Source organism: Colletes latitarsis, unplaced genomic scaffold, assembly GCF_051014445.1.
Source record: "Colletes latitarsis isolate SP2378_abdomen unplaced genomic scaffold, iyColLati1 scaffold0013, whole genome shotgun sequence".
Classification (NCBI taxonomy): Eukaryota; Metazoa; Arthropoda; class Insecta; order Hymenoptera; family Colletidae; genus Colletes; species Colletes latitarsis.
Window position 1 is genome coordinate 25,139,121 of NW_027488368.1, and position 20,239 is coordinate 25,159,359.

A 20,239-nucleotide genomic window follows, 5' to 3' on the forward strand; every position below is an offset into this window, starting at 1 on the left:
ATACTTCATGGCTAGATCCTGGGTTTTTTCTGGTTTGGATCACGTAGTAGTGTGGTACCACACTGAAACAGTCCATTAAACCTGGTTTGGATCAATATTTTAGAGGATAACGCAAGTTAGGTCTAGGTTAGGTCTGGGATTTTCACTCATCAGACTCATACTTTCGCATTCTTCAGATACTTGTTGAACGGATCCTGGGTTTTTTCTGGTTTGGATCACGTAGTAATGTGGTACCACACTGAAACTGTCGTTTAAACCTGGTCTCGATCAATATTTTAGAGGATAACGCAAGTTAAGTCTGGTATTGGTCTGGGATTTGACCTCATCAGACTCATACTTTCGCACACTTCACATACTCGTTGAACAGATCCTGGGTTATTTTCCGGTTTGGATCACATTGTAATGTGGTACCACACTGAAACAGTCGATTAAGCCAGGTTTCGATCAATATTTTTGAGGATAACGCATGTTAGGTCTAGGTTAGGTCTGGGATTTTCACTCATCAGACCCATACTTTCGCATTCTTCACATACTTGTTGAACGGATCATGGGTTTTTTCTGGTTTGGATCACGTAGTAATGTGGGACCTCACTGAAACACTCAATTAAACCTGGTTTCCATCAATATTATTGAGGATAACGCATGTTAGGTCTAGGTTAGGCCTGGGATTTTCACTCACCAGACTCATACTTTCGCATTCTTCACAAACTTGTTGAACGGATCTTGGGTTTTTTCTGGTGTGGATCACGTAGTAATGTGGTACCACACTGAAACAATCAATTAAACCTGATCTTGATAAATATTTTAGAGGATAACGCATGTTAGGTCTGAGTTAGGTCTAGGATTTGCCCTCATCAGGCTCATACTTTCGCATATTTCTCATACTTCATGGCTGGATCCTGGGCTTTTTCTGGATTGCATCACGTAGTAATGAAGTACAACACTGAAACAGTCAATTAAACCTGGTTTCCATCAATATTTTAGAGAATAATTCATGTTAGGTCTAGGTTAGGTCTGGGATTTGCTCTCATCAGGCTCATTCATTCGCATATTTCTCATACTTGATGGATAGATCCTGGGCTTTCTCTGGATTGCATCACGTAGTAATGAAGTACAACACTGGAACAGTCAATTAAACCTGGTTTCCATCAATATTTTAGAGGACAACGCATGTTAGGTCTAGGTTAGGCCTGGGATTTGCTCTCATCAGGGTCATACTTTCGCAGTTTTAGCATATATGTTGACCTGATCGAGGGTTTTTTCTGCTTTGGATCACGTAGTAAAGTGGTACCACACTGAAACAGTCCATTAAACCTGGTTTGGATCAATATTTTTGAGGATAACGCATGTTAGGTCTAGGTTACGCCGCGGATTTTCACTCATCAGGCTCATACTTTCGCATACTTCTCATACTTCATGGCTAGATCCTGGGCTGTTTCTGGATTGTATCACATAGTAATGTGGTACCACGCTGAAACAGTCGATTAAACCTGGTTTCGATCAATATTTTAGAGGATAACGCAAGTTAAGTCTGGGATAGGTCTGGGATTTGACATCATCAGACTCATACTTTCGCGTTTTTCACATACTTGTTGAACAGATCCTGGGCTATTTCTGGATTGGATCACGTAGTAATGTGGTACCACACTGAAACAGTCAATTAAACCTGGTTTTGATAAATATATTAGAGAATAATTCATGTTAGGTCTAGGTTAGGTCTGGGATTTGCTCTCATCAGGCTCATTCTTTCGCATATTTCTCATACTTGATGGCTAGATCCTGGGCTTTTTCTGGATTGCATCACGTAGTAATGAAGTACAACACTGAAACAGTCAATTAAACCTGGTTTCCATCAATATTTTAGAGGACAACGCATGTTTGGTCTAGGTTAGGCCTGGGATTTACCCTCATCAGGGGCATTCTTTCACAGTTTTAATATACATGTTGACCTGATCGAGGGTTTTTTCTGCTTTGGATCACGTAGTAAAGTGGTACCACACTGAAACAGTCCATTAAACCTGGTTTGGATCAATATTTTAGAGGATAACGCATGTTAGGTCTAGGTTAGCCCTGGGATTATCACTCATCAGACTCATACTTTCGCATTCTTCACATACTTGTTGAACGGATCCTGGGTTTTTTCTGGTTTGGTTCACGTAGTAATGTGGTACCACACTGAAACATTCAATTAAACCTGATCTTGATAAATATTTGAGAGGATAACGCATGTTAGGTTTGGGTTAAGTCTAGGATTTGCCCTCATCAGGCTCATACTTTCGCATATTTCTCATACTTCATGGCTAGATCCTCGGTTTTTTCTGGCTTGGATCACGTAGTAGTGTGGTACCACACTGAAACAGTTCATTAAACCTGGTTTGCATCAATATTTTAGAGGATAACGCAAGTTAAGTCTGGGATTGGTCTGGGATTTGACCTCATCAGACTCATACTTTCGCACACTTCACATACTCGTTGAACAGATCCTGGGTTATTTTCTGGTTTGGATCACACTGTAATGAGGTACCACACTGAAACAGTCGATTAAACCAGGTTTCGATCAATATTTTTGAGGATAACGCATGTTAGGTCTAGGTTAGGTCTGGGATTTTCACTCATCAGACTCATACTTTCGCATTCTTCACATACTTGTTGAACGGATCATGGGTTTTTTCTGGTTTGGATCACGTAGTAATGTGGGACCACACTGAAACAGTCAATTAAACCTGGTTTCGATCAATATTTTAGAGAATAATTCATGTTAGGTCGAGGTTAGGTCTGGGATTTGCGCTCATCAGACTCATTCTTTCGCATATTTCTCATACTTGATGGCTAGATCCTGGGCTTTTTCTGGATTGCATCACGTAGTAATGAAGTACAACACTGAAACAGTCAATTGAACCTGGTTTCCATCAATATCTTGGTGGACAACGCAAGTTAGGTCTGGGACTTGCCCTCATCAGGCTCATACTTTCGCGTTTTTCACATACTCGTTGAACAGATCCTGGGTTTTTTCTGGTTTGGATCACGTAGTAGTGTGGTACCACACTGAAACAGTCCATTAAACCTGCTTGCGATCAATATTTTGGAGGATAACGCATGTTAGGTCTGGGTTAGGTCTAGGATTTGCCCTCATCAGGCTCATTCTTTCGCATATTTCTCAAACTTGATGGCTAGATCCTGGGCTTTTTCTGGATTGCATCACGTAGTAATGTGGTACCACACTGAAACATTCAATTAAACCTGGTCTCGATAAATATTTTAGAGGATAACGCATGTTAGGTCTGGGTTAGGTCTAGGATTTGCCCTCATCAGGCTCATACTTTCGCGTTTTTCACATACTTGTTGAACAGATCCTGGGTTTTTTCTGGTTTGGATCACGTAGTAGTGTGGTACCACACTGAAACAGTCCATTAAGCCTGGTTTGGATCAACATTTTAGAGGATAACGCATGTTAGGTCTAGGTTAGGTCTGGGATTTTCACTCATCAGACTCATACTTTCGCATTCTTCACATACTTGTTGAACGGATCCTGGGTTTTTTCTGGTTTGGATCACGTAGTAATGTGGGTCCACACTGAAACAATCAATTAAACCTGGTCTTGATAAATATTTTAGAGGATAACGCATGTTAGGTTTGGGTTAAGTCTAGGATTTGTCCTCATCAGGCTCATACTTTCGCATATTTCTCATACTTGATGGCTAGATCCTGGGCTTTTTCTGGATTGCATCACGTAGTAATGAAGTACAACACTGAAACAGTCAATTAAACCTGGTTTCCATCAATATTTTAGAGGACAACGCATGTTCGGTCTAGGTTAGGCCTGGGATTTGCCCTCATCAGGGGCATTCTTTCGCAGTCTTAACATACATGTTGACCTGATCGAGGGTTTTGTCTGCTTTGGATCACGTAGTAAAGTGGTACCACACTGAAACAGTCCATTAAACCTGGTTTGGATCAGTATTTAAGAGGATAACGCATGTTAGGTCTAGGTTAGCCCTGGGATTATCACTCATCAGACTCATACTTTCGCATTCTTCACATACTTGTTGAACGGATCCTGGGTTTTTTCTGGATTAGGTTCACGTAGTAATGTGGTACCACACTGAAACATTCAATTAAACCTGATCTTGATAAATATTTGAGAGCATAACGCATGTTAGGTTTGGGTTAAGTCTAGGATTTGCCCTCATCAGGCTCATACTTTCGCATATTTCTCATACTTCATGGCTAGATCCTGGGTTTTTTTCTGGTTTGGATCACGTAGTAGTGTGGTACCACACTGAAACAGTCCATTAAACCTGGTTTGGATCAATATTTTAGAGGATAACGCATGTTAGGTCTAGGTTAGGTCTGGGATTTTCACTCATCAGACTCATACTTTCGCATTCTTCACATACTTGTTGAACGGATCCTGGGTTTTTTCTGGTTTGGATCACGTAGTAGTGTGGTACCACACTGAAACAGTCCATTAAACCTGGTTGCGATCAGTATTTTACAGGATAACGCATGTTAGGTCTGGGTTAGGTCTAGGATTATATTTCTCATACTTCATGGCTGGATCCTGGGCTATTTCTGGATTGGATCACGTAGTAATGTGGTACCACACTGAAACAGTCAATTAAACCTGGTTTGATCAATATTTTAGAGAATAATTCATGTTAGGTGTTGGTTAGGTCTGGGATTTGCTCTCATCAGGCTCATTCTTTCGCATATTTCTCATACTTGATGGCTAGATCCTGGGCTTTTCCTGGATTGTAGCACGTAGTAATGAAGTACAACACTGAAACAGTCAATTAAACCTGGCTTCCATCAATATTTTAGAGGACAACGCATGTTAGGTCTAGGTTAGGCCTGGGATTTGCCCTCATCGGGGTCATACTTTCGCAGTTTTTTCATACATGTTGACCTGATCGGGGGTTTTTTCTGCTTTGGATCACATAGTAAAGTGGTACCACACTAAAACAGTCCATTAAACCTGGTTTGGATCAATATTTTAGAGGATAACGCATGTTAGGTCTAGGTTAGCCCTGGGATTTTCACTCATCAGACTCATACTTTCGCATTCTTCACATACTTGTTGAACGGATTCTGGGTTTTTTCTGGTTTGGTTCACGTAGTAATGTGGTACCACACTGAAACATTCAATTAAACCTGATCTTGATAAATATTTTAGAGGATAACGCATGTTAGGTCTGGGTTAGGTCTAGGATTTGCCCTCATCAGGCTCATTCTTTCGCATATTTCTCATACTTCATGGCTAGATCCTGGGCTATTTCTGGATTGGATCACGTAGTAATGTGGTACCACACTGAAACAGTCAATTAAACCTGGTTTTGATCAATATTTTAGAGAACAATTCATGTTAGGTCTAGGTTAGGTCTGGGATTTGCCCTCATCAGGCTCATTCTTTCGCATATTTCTCATACTTGATGGCTAGATCCTGGGCTTTTTCTGGATTGCATCACGTAGTAGTGAAGTACAACACTGAAACAGTCAATTAAACCTGGTTTTGATAAATATTTTAGAGAATAATTCATGTTAGGTCAAGGTTAGGTCTGGGATTTGCTCTCATCAGGCTCATTCTTACGCATATTTCTCATACTTGATGGCTAGATCCTGGGCTTTTCCTGGATTGCATCACGTAGTAATGAAGTACAACACTGAAACAGTCAATTAAACCTGGTTTCCATCAATAGTTTAGAGGACAACGCATGTTCGGTCTAGGTTAGGCCTGGGATTTGCCCTCATCAGGGGCATTCTTTCGCAGTCTTAACATACATGTTGACCTGATCGAGGGTTTTGTCTGCTTTGGATCACGTAGTAAAGTGGTACCACACTGAAACAGTCCATTAAACCTGGTTTCGATCAATATTTTAGAGGATAACGCATGTTAGGTCTAGGTTAGCCCTGGGATTATCACTCATCAGACTCATACTTTCGCATTCTTCACATACTTGTTGAACGGATCCTGGGTTTTTTCTGGATTAGGTTCACGTAGTAATGTGGTACCACACTGAAACATTCAATTAAACCTGATCTTGATAAATATTTGAGAGCATAACGCATGTTAGGTTTGGGTTAAGTCTAGGATTTGCCCTCATCAGGCTCATACTTTCGCATATTTCTCGTACTTCATGGCTAGATCCTGGGTTTTTTCTGGTTTGGATCACGTAGTAGTGTGGTACCACACTGAAACAGTCCATTAAACCTGGTTTGGATCAATATTTTAGAGGATAACGCATGTTAGGTCTAGGTTAGGTCTGGGATTTTCACTCATCAGACTCATACTTTCGCATTCTTCACATACTTGTTGAACGGATCCTGGGTTTTTTCTGGTTTGGATCACGTAGTAGTGTGGTACCACACTGAAACAGTCCATTAAACCTGGGTGCGATCAGTGTTTTACAGGATAACGCATGTTAGGTCTGGGTTAGGTCTAGGATTTGCCCTCATCAGGCTCATACTTTCGCATATTTCTCATACTTCATGGCTGGATCCTGGGCTATTTCTGGATTGGATCACGTAGTAATGTGGTACCACACTGAAACAGTCAATTAAACCTGGTTTTGATCAATATTTTAGAGAATAATTCATGTTAGGTGTAGGTTAGGTCTGGGATTTGCTCTCATCAGGCTCATTCTTTCGCATATTTCTCATACTTGATGGCTAGATCCTGGGCTTTTTCTGGATTGCGTCACGTAGTAGTGAAGTACAACACTGAAACAGTCAATTAAACCTGGTTTCCATCAATATCTTGGAGGACAACGCAAGTTAGGTCTGGGATAGGTCTGGGGTTTGCCCTCATCAGGGTCATACTTTCGCAGTTCTAACATACATGTTGACCTGATCGAGGGTTTTTTCTGCTTTGGATCACGTAGTAAAGTGGTACCACAACTAAAACAGTCAATTAAACCTGGTTTCGATCATTATTTTAGAGGACAACGCATGTTAGGTCTAGGTTAGGCCTGGGATTTGCCCTCATCAGGGTCATACTTTCGCAGTTTTTTCATACATGTTGACCTGGTCGAGTGTTTTTTCTGCTTTGGATCACGTAGTAAAGTGGTACCACACTAAAACAGTCCATTAAACCTGGTTTGGGTCAATATTTTAGAGGATAACGCATGTTAGGTCTAGGTTAGCCCTGGGATTTTCACTCATCAGACTCATACTTTCGCATTCTTCACATACTTGTTGAACGGATCCTGGGTTTTTTCTGGTTTGGTTCACGTAGTAATGTGGTACCACACTGAAACATTCAATTAAACCTGATCTTGATAAATATTTTAGAGGATAACGCATGTTAGGTTTGGGTTAAGTCTAGGATTTGCACTCATCAGGCTTATACTTTCGCATATTTCTCATACTTCATGGCTAGATCCTGGGCTGTTTCTGGATTGTATCACGTAGTAATGTGGTACCACGCTGAAACAGTCAATTAAACCTGGTTTCGATCAATATTTCAGAGGATAACGCAAGTTAGGTCTGGCTTAGGTCTGGGATTCGCCCTGATCAGACTCATACTTTCGCGTTTTTCACATACTTGTTGAACAGATCCTGGGTTTTTTCTGGTTTGGATCACGTAGTAGTGTGGTACCACACTGAAACAGTCCATTAAACCAGGTTGCGATCAATATTTTACAGGATAACGCATGTTAGGTCTGGGTTAGGTCTGGGATTTGCTCTCATCAGGCTCATTCTTTCGCATATTTCTCATACTTGATGGCTAGATCCTGGGCTTTTTCTGGATTGCATCACGTAGTAGTGAAGTACAACACTGAAACAGTCAATTAAACCTGGTTTCGATCAATATTTTAGAGGATAACGCATGTTAGGTCTAGGTTAGCCCTGGGATTTTCACTCATCAGACTCATACTTTCCCATTCTTCACATACTTGTTGAACGGATCCTGGGTTTTTTCTGGTTTGGTTCACGTAGTAATGTGGTACCACACTGAAACATTCAATTAAACCTGATTTTGATAAATATTTTAGAGGATAACGCATGTTAGGTTTGGGTTAAGTCTAGGATTTGCACTCATCAGGCTTATACTTTCGCATATTTCTCATACTTCATGGCTAGATCCTGGGCTGTTTCTGGATTGTATCACGTAGTAATGTGGTACCACGCTGAAACAGTCAATTAAACCTGGTTTCGATCAATATTTCAGAGGATAACGCAAGTTAGGTCTGGCTTAGGTCTGGGATTCGCCCTGATCAGACTCATACTTTCGCGTTTTTCACATACTTGTTGAACTGATCCTGGGCTTTTTCTGGTTTGGATCACGTAGTAATGTGGTACCACACTGAAACAGTCAATTAGACCTGGTTTCGATCAATATTTTAGAGGATAACGCAAGTTAAGTCTGGGATAGGTCTGGGATTTGCCTCATCAGACTCATATAGTTTCGCGTTTTTCACATACTTGTTGAACAGATCTTCGGTTTTTTCTGGTTTGGATCACGTAGTAGTGTGGTACCACACTGAAACAGTCCATTATACCTGGTTGCGATCAATATTTTAGAGGATAACGCATGTTAGGTCTAGGTTAGGTCTGGGATTCGCCCTGATCAGACTCATACCTTCGCATTCTTCACATACTTGTTGAACGGATCCTGGGTTTTTTCTGGTTTGGTTCACGTAGTCATGTGGTACCACACTGAAACATTCAATTAAACCTGATCTTGATAAATATTTTAGAGGATAACGCATGTTAGGATTGGGTTAAGTCTAGGATTTGCCCTCATCAGGCTTATACTTTCGCATATTTCTCATACTTCATGGCTAGATCCTGGGTTTTTTCTGGTTTGGATCACGTAGTAGTGTGGTACCACACTGAAACAGTCCATTAAACCTGGTTGCGATCAATATTTTAGAGGATAACGCATGTTAGGTCTAGGTAAGCCCTGGGATTACCACTCATCAGACTCATACTTTCGCATTCTTCACATACTTGTAGAACGGATCCTGGGTTTTTTCCTGGATTAGGTTTACGTAGTAATGTGGTACCACACTGAAACATTCAATTAAACCTGATCTTGATAAATATTTGAGAGCATAACGCATGTTAGGTTTGGGTTAAGTCTAGGATTTGCCCTCATCAGGCTCATACTTTCGCATATTTCTCATACTTCATGGCTAGATCCTGGGTTTTTTCTGGTTTGGATCACGTAGTAGTGTGGTACCACACTGAAACAGTCCATTAAACCTGGTTTGGATCAATATTTTAGAGGATAACGCAAGTTAGGTCTAGGTTAGGTCTGGGATTTTCACTCATCAGACTCATACTTTCGCATTCTTCAGATACTTGTTGAACGGATCCTGGGTTTTTTCTGGTTTGGATCACGTAGTAATGTGGTACCACACTGAAACTGTCGTTTAAACCTGGTCTCGATCAATATTTTAGAGGATAACGCAAGTTAAGTCTGGTATTGGTCTGGGATTTGACCTCATCAGACTCATACTTTCGCACACTTCACATACTCGTTGAACAGATCCTGGGTTATTTTCCGGTTTGGATCACATTGTAATGTGGTACCACACTGAAACAGTCGATTAAGCCAGGTTTCGATCAATATTTTTGAGGATAACGCATGTTAGGTCTAGGTTAGGTCTGGGATTTTCACTCATCAGACCCATACTTTCGCATTCTTCACATACTTGTTGAACGGATCATGGGTTTTTTCTGGTTTGGATCACGTAGTAATGTGGGACCTCACTGAAACACTCAATTAAACCTGGTTTCCATCAATATTATTGAGGATAACGCATGTTAGGTCTAGGTTAGGCCTGGGATTTTCACTCACCAGACTCATACTTTCGCATTCTTCACAAACTTGTTGAACGGATCTTGGGTTTTTTCTGGTGTGGATCACGTAGTAATGTGGTACCACACTGAAACAATCAATTAAACCTGATCTTGATAAATATTTTAGAGGATAACGCATGTTAGGTCTGAGTTAGGTCTAGGATTTGCCCTCATCAGGCTCATACTTTCGCATATTTCTCATACTTCATGGCTGGATCCTGGGCTTTTTCTGGATTGCATCACGTAGTAATGAAGTACAACACTGAAACAGTCAATTAAACCTGGTTTCCATCAATATTTTAGAGAATAATTCATGTTAGGTCTAGGTTAGGTCTGGGATTTGCTCTCATCAGGCTCATTCTTTCGCATATTTCTCATACTTGATGGATAGATCCTGGGCTTTCTCTGGATTGCATCACGTAGTAATGAAGTACAACACTGAAACAGTCAATTAAACCTGGTTTCCATCAATATTTTAGAGGACAACGCATGTTAGGTCTAGGTTAGGCCTGGGATTTGCTCTCATCAGGGTCATACTTTCGCAGTTTTAGCATATATGTTGACCTGATCGAGGGTTTTTTCTGCTTTGGATCACGTAGTAAAGTGGTACCATACTGAAACAGTCCATTAAACCTGGTTTGGATCAATATTTTTGAGGATAACGCATGTTAGGTCTAGGTTACGCCGCGGATTTTCACTCATCAGGCTCATACTTTCGCATACTTCTCATACTTCATGGCTAGATCCTGGGCTGTTTCTGGATTGTATCACATAGTAATGTGGTACCACGCTGAAACAGTCGATTAAACCTGGTTTCGATCAATATTTTAGAGGATAACGCAAGTTAAGTCTGGGATAGGTCTGGGATTTGACATCATCAGACTCATACTTTCGCGTTTTTCACATACTTGTTGAACAGACCCTGGGCTATTTCTGGATTGGATCACGTAGTAATGTGGTACCACACTGAAACAGTCAATTAAACCTGGTTTTGATAAATATATTAGAGAATAATTCATGTTAGGTCTAGGTTAGGTCTGGGATTTGCTCTCATCAGGCTCATTCTTTCGCATATTTCTCATACTTGATGGCTAGATCCTGGGCTTTTTCTGGATTGCATCACGTAGTAATGAAGTACAACACTGAAACAGTCAATTAAACCTGGTTTCCATCAATATTTTAGAGGACAACGCATGTTTGGTCTAGGTTAGGCCTGGGATTTACCCTCATCAGGGGCATTCTTTCACAGTTTTAATATACATGTTGACCTGATCGAGGGTTTTTTCTGCTTTGGATCACGTAGTAAAGTGGTACCACACTGAAACAGTCCATTAAACCTGGTTTGGATCAATATTTTAGAGGATAACGCATGTTAGGTCTAGGTTAGCCCTGGGATTATCACTCATCAGACTCATACTTTCGCATTCTTCACATACTTGTTGAACGGATCCTGGGTTTTTTCTGGTTTGGTTCACGTAGTAATGTGGTACCACACTGAAACATTCAATTAAACCTGATCTTGATAAATATTTGAGAGGATAACGCATGTTAGGTTTGGGTTAAGTCTAGGATTTGCCCTCATCAGGCTCATACTTTCGCATATTTCTCATACTTCATGGCTAGATCCTCGGTTTTTTCTGGCTTGGATCACGTAGTAGTGTGGTACCACACTGAAACAGTTCATTAAACCTGGTTTGCATCAATATTTTAGAGGATAACGCAAGTTAAGTCTGGGATTGGTCTGGGATTTGACCTCATCAGACTCATACTTTCGCACACTTCACATACTCGTTGAACAGATCCTGGGTTATTTTCTGGTTTGGATCACACTGTAATGTGGTACCACACTGAAACAGTCGATTAAACCAGGTTTCGATCAATATTTTTGAGGATAACGCATGTTAGGTCTAGGTTAGGTCTGGGATTTTCACTCATCAGACTCATACTTTCGCATTCTTCACATACTTGTTGAACGGATCATGGGTTTTTTCTGGTTTGGATCACGTAGTAATGTGGGACCACACTGAAACAGTCAATTAAACCTGGTTTCGATCAATATTTTAGAGAATAATTCATGTTAGGTCGAGGTTAGGTCTGGGATTTGCGCTCATCAGACTCATTCTTTCGCATATTTCTCATACTTGATGGCTAGATCCTGGGCTTTTTCTGGATTGCATCACGTAGTAATGAAGTACAACACTGAAACAGTCAATTGAACCTGGTTTCCATCAATATCTTAGTGGACAACGCAAGTTAGGTCTGGGACTTGCCCTCATCAGGCTCATACTTTCGCGTTTTTCACATACTCGTTGAACAGATCCTGGGTTTTTTCTGTTTTGGATCACGTAGTAGTGTGGTACCACACTGAAACAGTCCATTAAACCTGCTTGCGATCAATATTTTGGAGGATAACGCATGTTAGGTCTGGGTTAGGTCTAGGATTTGCCCTCATCAGGCTCATTCTTTCGCATATTTCTCAAACTTGATGGCTAGATCCTGGGCTTTTTCTGGATTGCATCACGTAGTAATGTGGTACCACACTGAAACATTCAATTAAACCTGGTCTCGATAAATATTTTAGAGGATAACGCATGTTAGGTCTGGGTTAGGTCTAGGATTTGCCCTCATCAGGCTCATACTTTCGCGTTTTTCACATACTTGTTGAACAGATCCTGGGTTTTTTCTGGTTTGGATCACGTAGTAGTGTGGTACCACACTGAAACAGTCCATTAAGCCTGGTTTGGATCAACATTTTAGAGGATAACGCATGTTAGGTCTAGGTTAGGTCTGGGATTTTCACTCATCAGACTCATACTTTCGCATTCTTCACATACTTGTTGAACGGATCCTGGGTTTTTTCTGGTTTGGATCACGTAGTAATGTGGGTCCACACTGAAACAATCAATTAAACCTGGTCTTGATAAATATTTTAGAGGATAACGCATGTTAGGTTTGGGTTAAGTCTAGGATTTGTCCTCATCAGGCTCATACTTTCGCATATTTCTCATACTTGATGGCTAGATCCTGGGCTTTTTCTGGATTGCATCACGTAGTAATGAAGTACAACACTGAAACAGTCAATTAAACCTGGTTTCCATCAATATTTTAGAGGACAACGCATGTTCGGTCTAGGTTAGGCCTGGGATTTGCCCTCATCAGGGGCATTCTTTCGCAGTCTTAACATACATGTTGACCTGATCGAGGGTTTTGTCTGCTTTGGATCACGTAGTAAAGTGGTACCACACTGAAACAGTCCATTAAACCTGGTTTGGATCAGTATTTAAGAGGATAACGCATGTTAGGTCTAGGTTAGCCCTGGGATTATCACTCATCAGACTCATACTTTCGCATTCTTCACATACTTGTTGAACGGATCCTGGGTTTTTTCTGGATTAGGTTCACGTAGTAATGTGGTACCACACTGAAACATTCAATTAAACCTGATCTTGATAAATATTTGAGAGCATAACGCATGTTAGGTTTGGGTTAAGTCTAGGATTTGCCCTCATCAGGCTCATACTTTCGCATATTTCTCATACTTCATGGCTAGATCCTGGGTTTTTTTCTGGTTTGGATCACGTAGTAGTGTGGTACCACACTGAAACAGTCCATTAAACCTGGTTTGGATCAATATTTTAGAGGATAACGCATGTTAGGTCTAGGTTAGGTCTGGGATTTTCACTCATCAGACTCATACTTTCGCATTCTTCACATACTTGTTGAACGGATCCTGGGTTTTTTCTGGTTTGGATCACGTAGTAGTGTGGTACCACACTGAAACAGTCCATTAAACCTGGTTGCGATCAGTATTTTACAGGATAACGCATGTTAGGTCTGGGTTAGGTCTAGGATTATATTTCTCATACTTCATGGCTGGATCCTGGGCTATTTCTGGATTGGATCACGTAGTAATGTGGTACCACACTGAAACAGTCAATTAAACCTGGTTTGATCAATATTTTATAGAATAATTCATGTTAGGTGTTGGTTAGGTCTGGGATTTGCTCTCATCAGGCTCATTCTTTCGCATATTTCTCATACTTGATGGCTAGATCCTGGGCTTTTTCTGGATTGCGTCACGTAGTAGTGAAGTACAACACTGAAACAGTCAATTAAACCTGGTTTCGATCAATATTTTAGAGAATAATTCATGTAAGGTCTAGGTTAGGTCTGGGATTTGCTCTCATCAGGCTCATTCTTTCGCATATTTCTCATACTTGATGGCTAGATCCTGGGCTTTTCCTGGATTGTAGCACGTAGTAATGAAGTACAACACTGAAACAGTCAATTAAACCTGGCTTCCATCAATATTTTAGAGGACAACGCATGTTAGGTCTAGGTTAGGCCTGGGATTTGCCCTCATCAGGGTCATACTTTCGCAGTTTTTTCATACATGTTGACCTGATCGAGGGTTTTTTCTGCTTTGGATCACATAGTAAAGTGGTACCACACTAAAACAGTCCATTAAACCTGGTTTGGATCAATATTTTAGAGGATAACGCATGTTAGGTCTAGGTTAGCCCTGGGATTTTCACTCATCAGACTCATACTTTCGCATTCTTCACATACTTGTTGAACGGATCCTGGGTTTTTTCTGGTTTGGTTCACGTAGTAATGTGGTACCACACTGAAACATTCAATTAAACCTGATCTTGATAAATATTTTAGAGGATAACGCATGTTAGGTCTGGGTTAGGTCTAGGATTTGCCCTCATCAGGCTCATTCTTTCGCATATTTCTCATACTTCATGGCTAGATCCTGGGCTATTTCTGGATTGGATCACGTAGTAATGTGGTACCACACTGAAACAGTCAATTAAACCTGGTTTTGATCAATATTTTAGAGAACAATTCATGTTAGGTCTAGGTTAGGTCTGGGATTTGCTCTCATCAGGCTCATTCTTTCGCATATTTCTCATACATGATGGCTAGATCCTGGGCTTTTTCTGGATTGCATCACGTAGTAGTGAAGTACAACACTGAAACAGTCAATTAAACCTGGTTTTGATAAATATTTTAGAGAATAATTCATGTTAGGTCAAGGTTAGGTCTGGGATTTGCTCTCATCAGGCTCATTCTTACGCATATTTCTCATACTTGATGGCTAGATCCTGGGCTTTTCCTGGATTGCATCACGTAGTAATGAAGTACAACACTGAAACAGTCAATTAAACCTGGTTTCCATCAATAGTTTAGAGGACAACGCATGTTCGGTCTAGGTTAGGCCTGGGATTTGCCCTCATCAGGGGCATTCTTTCGCAGTCTTAACATACATGTTGACCTGATCGAGGGTTTTGTCTGCTTTGGATCACGTAGTAAAGTGGTACCACACTGAAACAGTCCATTAAACCTGGTTTCGATCAATATTTTAGAGGATAACGCATGTTAGGTCTAGGTTAGCCCTGGGATTATCACTCATCAGACTCATACTTTCGCATTCTTCACATACTTGTTGAACGGATCCTGGGTTTTTTCTGGATTAGGTTCACGTAGTAATGTGGTACCACACTGAAACATTCAATTAAACCTGATCTTGATAAATATTTGAGAGCATAACGCATGTTAGGTTTGGGTTAAGTCTAGGATTTGCCCTCATCAGGCTCATACTTTCGCATATTTCTCGTACTTCATGGCTAGATCCTGGGTTTTTTCTGGTTTGGATCACGTAGTAGTGTGGTACCACACTGAAACAGTCCATTAAACCTGGTTTGGATCAATATTTTAGAGGATAACGCATGTTAGGTCTAGGTTAGGTCTGGGATTTTCACTCATCAGACTCATACTTTCGCATTCTTCACATACTTGTTGAACGGATCCTGGGTTTTTTCTGGTTTGGATCACGTAGTAGTGTGGTACCACACTGAAACAGTCCATTAAACCTGGGTGCGATCAGTATTTTACAGGATAACGCATGTTAGGTCTGGGTTAGGTCTAGGATTTGCCCTCATCAGGCTCATACTTTCGCATATTTCTCATACTTCATGGCTGGATCCTGGGCTATTTCTGGATTGGATCACGTAGTAATGTGGTACCACACTGAAACAGTCAATTAAACCTGGTTTTGATCAATATTTTAGAGAATAATTCATGTTAGGTGTAGGTTAGGTCTGGGATTTGCTCTCATCAGGCTCATTCTTTCGCATATTTCTCATACTTGATGGCTAGATCCTGGGCTTTTTCTGGATTGCGTCACGTAGTAGTGAAGTACAACACTGAAACAGTCAATTAAACCTGGTTTCCATCAATATCTTGGAGGACAACGCAAGTTAGGTCTGGGATAGGTCTGGGGTTTGCCCTCATCAGGGTCATACTTTCGCAGTTCTAACATACATGTTGACCTGATCGAGGGTTTTTTCTGCTTTGGATCACGTAGTAAAGTGGTACCACAACTAAAACAGTCAATTAAACCTGGTTTCGATCATTATTTTAGAGGACAACGCATGTTAGGTCTAGGTTAGGCCTGGGATTTGCCCTCATCAGGGTCATACTTTCGCAGTTTTTTCATACATGTTGACCTGGTCGAGTGTTTTTTCTGCTTTGGATCACGTAGTAAAGTGGTACCACACTAAAACAGTCCATTAAACCTGGTTTGGGTCAATATTTTAGAGGATAACGCATGTTAGGTCTAGGTTAGCCCTGGGATTTTCACTCATCAGACTCATACTTTCGCATTCTTCACATACTTGTTGAACGGATCCTGGGTTTTTTCTGGTTTGGTTCACGTAGTAATGTGGTACCACACTGAAACATTCAATTAAACCTGATCTTGATAAATATTTTAGAGGATAACGAATGTTAGGTTTGGGTTAAGTCTAGGATTTGCCCTCATCAGGCTTATACTTTCGCATATTTCTCATACTTCATGGCTAGATCCTGGGCTGTTTCTGGATTGTATCACGTAGTAATGTGGTACCACGCTGAAACAGTCAATTAAACCTGGTTTCGATCAATATTTTAGAGGATAACGCAAGTTATGTCTGGGATAGGTCTGGGATTTGACCTCATCAGACTCATACTTTCGCGTTTTTCACATACTTGTTGAACAGATCCTGGGTTTTTTCTGGTTTGGATCACGTAGTAGTGTGGTACCACACTGAAACAGTCCATTAAACCAGGTTGCGATCAATATTTTACAGGATAACGCATGTTAGGTCTGGGTTAGGTCTGGGATTTGCTCTCATCAGGCTCATTCTTTCGCATATTTCTCATACTTGATGGCTAGATCCTGGGCTTTTTCTGGATTGCATCACGTAGTAGTGAAGTACAACACTGAAACAGTCAATTAAACCTGGTTTCGATCAATATTTTAGAGGATAACGCATGTTAGGTCTAGGTTAGCCCTGGGATTTTCACTCATCAGACTCATACTTTCCCATTCTTCACATACTTGTTGAACGGATCCTGGGTTTTTTCTGGTTTGGTTCACGTAGTAATGTGGTACCACACTGAAACATTCAATTAAACCTGATCTTGATAAATATTTTAGAGGATAACGCATGTTAGGTTTGGGTTAAGTCTAGGATTTGCACTCATCAGGCTTATACTTTCGCATATTTCTCATACTTCATGGCTAGATCCTGGGCTGTTTCTGGATTGTATCACGTAGTAATGTGGTACCACGCTGAAACAGTCAATTAAACCTGGTTTCGATCAATATTTCAGAGGATAACGCAAGTTAGGTCTGGCTTAGGTCTGGGATTCGCCCTGATCAGACTCATACTTTCGCGTTTTTCACATACTTGTTGAACTGATCCTGGGCTTTTTCTGGTTTGGATCACGTAGTAATGTGGTACCACACTGAAACAGTCAATTAGACCTGGTTTCGATCAATATTTTAGAGGATAACGCAAGTTAAGTCTGGGATAGGTCTGGGATTTGCCTCATCAGACTCATATAGTTTCGCGTTTTTCACATACTTGTTGAACAGATCTTCGGTTTTTTCTGGTTTGGATCACGTAGTAGTATGGTACCACACTGAAACAGTCCATTAAACCTGGTTGCGATCAATATTTTAGAGGATAACGCATGTTAGGTCTAGGTTAGGTCTGGGATTCGCCCTGATCAGACTCATACCTTCGCATTCTTCACATACTTGTTGAACGGATCCTGGGTTTTTTCTGGTTTGGTTCACGTAGTCATGTGGTACCACACTGAAACATTCAATTAAACCTGATCTTGATAAATATTTTAGAGGATAACGCATGTTAGGATTGGGTTAAGTCTAGGATTTGCCCTCATCAGGCTTATACTTTCGCATATTTCTCATACTTCATGGCTAGATCCTGGGTTTTTTCTGGTTTGGATCACGTAGTAGTGTGGTACCACACTGAAACAGTCCATTAAACCTGGTTGCGATCAATATTTTAGAGGATAACGCATGTTAGGTCTAGGTAAGCCCTGGGATTACCACTCATCAGACTCATACTTTCGCATTCTTCACATACTTGTAGAACGGATCCTGGGTTTTTTCCTGGATTAGGTTTACGTAGTAATGTGGTACCACACTGAAACATTCAATTAAACCTGATCTTGATAAATATTTGAGAGCATAACGCATGTTAGGTTTGGGTTAAGTCTAGGATTTGCCCTCATCAGGCTCATACTTTCGCATATTTCTCATACTTCATGGCTAGATCCTGGGTTTTTTCTGGTTTGGATCACGTAGTAGTGTGGTACCACACTGAAACAGTCCATTAAACCTGGTTTGGATCAATATTTTAGAGGATAACGCAAGTTAGGTCTAGGTTAGGTCTGGGATTTTCACTCATCAGACTCATACTTTCGCATTCTTCAGATACTTGTTGAACGGATCCTGGGTTTTTTCTGGTTTGGATCACGTAGTAATGTGGTACCACACTGAAACTGTCGTTTAAACCTGGTCTCGATCAATATTTTAGAGGATAACGCAAGTTAAGTCTGGTATTGGTCTGGGATTTGACCTCATCAGACTCATACTTTCGCACACTTCACATACTCGTTGAACAGATCCTGGGTTATTTTCCGGTTTGGATCACATTGTAATGTGGTACCACACTGAAACAGTCGATTAAGCCAGGTTTCGATCAATATTTTTGAGGATAACGCATGTTAGGTCTAGGTTAGGTCTGGGATTTTCACTCATCAGACCCATACTTTCGCATTCTTCACATACTTGTTGAACGGATCATGGGTTTTTTCTGGTTTGGATCACGTAGTAATGTGGGACCTCACTGAAACACTCAATTAAACCTGGTTTCCATCAATATTATTGAGGATAACGCATGTTAGGTCTAGGTTAGGCCTGGGATTTTCACTCACCAGACTCATACTTTCGCATTCTTCACAAACTTGTTGAACGGATCTTGGGTTTTTTCTGGTGTGGATCACGTAGTAATGTGGTACCACACTGAAACAATCAATTAAACCTGATCTTGATAAATATTTTAGAGGATAACGCATGTTAGGTCTGAGTTAGGTCTAGGATTTGCCCTCATCAGGCTCATACTTTCGCATATTTCTCATACTTCATGGCTGGATCCTGGGCTTTTTCTGGATTGCATCACGTAGTAATGAAGTACAACACTGAAACAGTCAATTAAACCTGGTTTCCATCAATATTTTAGAGAATAATTCATGTTAGGTCTAGGTTAGGTCTGGGATTTGCTCTCATCAGGCTCATTCTTTCGCATATTTCTCATACTTGATGGATAGATCCTGGGCTTTCTCTGGATTGCATCACGTAGTAATGAAGTACAACACTGAAACAGTCAATTAAACCTGGTTTCCATCAATATTTTAGAGGACAACGCATGTTAGGTCTAGGTTAGGCCTGGGATTTGCTCTCATCAGGGTCATACTTTCGCAGTTTTAGCATATATGTTGACCTGATCGAGGGTTTTTTCTGCTTTGGATCACGTAGTAAAGTGGTACCATACTGAAACAGTCCATTAAACCTGGTTTGGATCAATATTTTTGAGGATAACGCATGTTAGGTCTAGGTTACGCCGCGGATTTTCACTCATCAGGCTCATACTTTCGCATACTTCTCATACTTCATGGCTAGATCCTGGGCTGTTTCTGGATTGTATCACATAGTAATGTGGTACCACGCTGAAACAGTCGATTAAACCTGGTTTCGATCAATATTTTAGAGGATAACGCAAGTTAAGTCTGGGATAGGTCTGGGATTTGACATCATCAGACTCATACTTTCGCGTTTTTCACATACTTGTTGAACAGATCCTGGGCTATTTCTGGATTGGATCACGTAGTAATGTGGTACCACACTGAAACAGTCAATTAAACCTGGTTTTGATAAATATATTAGAGAATAATTCATGTTAGGTCTAGGTTAGGTCTGGGATTTGCTCTCATCAGGCTCATTCTTTCGCATATTTCTCATACTTGATGGCTAGATCCTGGGCTTTTTCTGGATTGCATCACGTAGTAATGAAGT